A 1,782-nucleotide genomic window follows, 5' to 3' on the forward strand; every position below is an offset into this window, starting at 1 on the left:
TGGCATAGACAGACATTGCACACTTTTTTTGTCAATTTAAATCTTGCACTATTTTAAATTATGTATTTACATTTTTTTTTTTCAATAGCTCATTGGTCATACGACCTATGACTTCAAACAAGGTTCAGAATGTCCACTGACTGCCCTTCCATATTGCACACCCTTTAGTTTGTCCATTTTCATCTCACATGATTTTACATTAATTTCTCTACATTTAACATTTCAATACCTCCTTGGTCATGTGACCTACTGACCTCAAAAAAGGTTCAGAATACCTATACACTCTGTTTGTCTACTTTCATCTCATGCTATTAGACTTAAATATGTAAGCTTGCATGGACTTCATTTTATATGGGTGTTATAAAACATTATTTTGGGATGTTCCAGCCTCGCAATAACTATCTGTCACATGTACACTGAAAAGATCCACAAATGGCTGTATGTGGTATGGATTAAGGACATGAGAGATGTTCGAACAGAGGTGCTTAAAGGAAGACGACAGGTAGGCCTAATGAAAAGCAATGTTTCATATGCTCATTTTAATCACAGTACTAGGTTGTGATTTGTCAGTCAGCGTGAGCTTGATGATGTGAAAGAATCCTTTTCATAGCATCACTTTCATATACTGTACATTAAGACAGTTTACATAACCTGATAATGACTTGATATTTGAGTGCATTCACAACAAGCCACCTGCAGACAACTTACAAAATGCAATAGTGTATTTGAGGGTTCGTTTTTCTGATGAAAATAGTTATTTGATGCATGGCCTACTATTTCTAACTGGAAAAATAAATTCCTACGTCTTTTGTGAGTGAATTCCTTTTTCCAAAATTGATTTAGGTACATTTTTGTGAAGAGGTATGAGGATTGTGATATGGGTCATTTAATAGTAAAATCATTTAAGGGATCAATACATTTCTATATTGCTTCCCCAGTTTCTGCATGAACCATCAGGCCAAGTGTTTTTTGTTGACCCTGCTGGACAGAAAGAGAAGGAGGAATCGGAACACGCTGCATTCAAATTCAGGTCTTCGTCTATTGCACTGGATCTAATACATATTAGCATTTTACATGACATACTGTGAAAAACTCTCTTGGCTGCTGGCTCTGTCACTTTCAGACATGCGCAGAACAGACTGAAAGGGGAAGGGTAGCTCTTGACTTGAACCACAGGGGTACTCTGTAAAGAGAGAGTAACCCAAAAGGCACAGACACACCCCTTGACTTTCATGTATTCTCTCCTGATTGGCTCTGTGGTGCACAGTCTGGCAGTCTGACTAAAGTGCCAGAGGTATGAGGAGAGACATCCTCCTTTCTATTTATGGGAACTAATATTTCCTAACACTTTGGATCCTATTCATGGACAGTTAGAAGACACAATGCATCAATGCAACTTTTCTTTTTTTTTTTACTAATTACTGTCCATGAGTAACCTCAACCTTGTGGGTCTGTGAGTGTTTGGGCCAATAAAGTGCTAACTCAATTCTTCTACTGACTAGTCTCTCATGCCCCTATGAATGGGGACACAAGGCAATAGTTTTTCATCTAAACCAGCCCTTTTTTACTGGAGTACACTAACCCTTAATTGGGGCTCTTTTCTATACACACAGTAGCAGTTTACCAGATGAGAAGTCAAGAAGATCAAAAAGTAGATTACTGTAAGGGTGTCTTACTTCCTGTGCTGGACCCATTGTCATATGGATTCTGAGTGGTAAAATCATAGCTGAAAAATGTCTCTATGCATGTGTATACATTTTCCGCCAAAACAAAACTGCCAAA

Source organism: Oncorhynchus tshawytscha, linkage group LG06, assembly GCF_018296145.1.
Source record: "Oncorhynchus tshawytscha isolate Ot180627B linkage group LG06, Otsh_v2.0, whole genome shotgun sequence".
Classification (NCBI taxonomy): domain Eukaryota; kingdom Metazoa; phylum Chordata; class Actinopteri; order Salmoniformes; family Salmonidae; genus Oncorhynchus; species Oncorhynchus tshawytscha.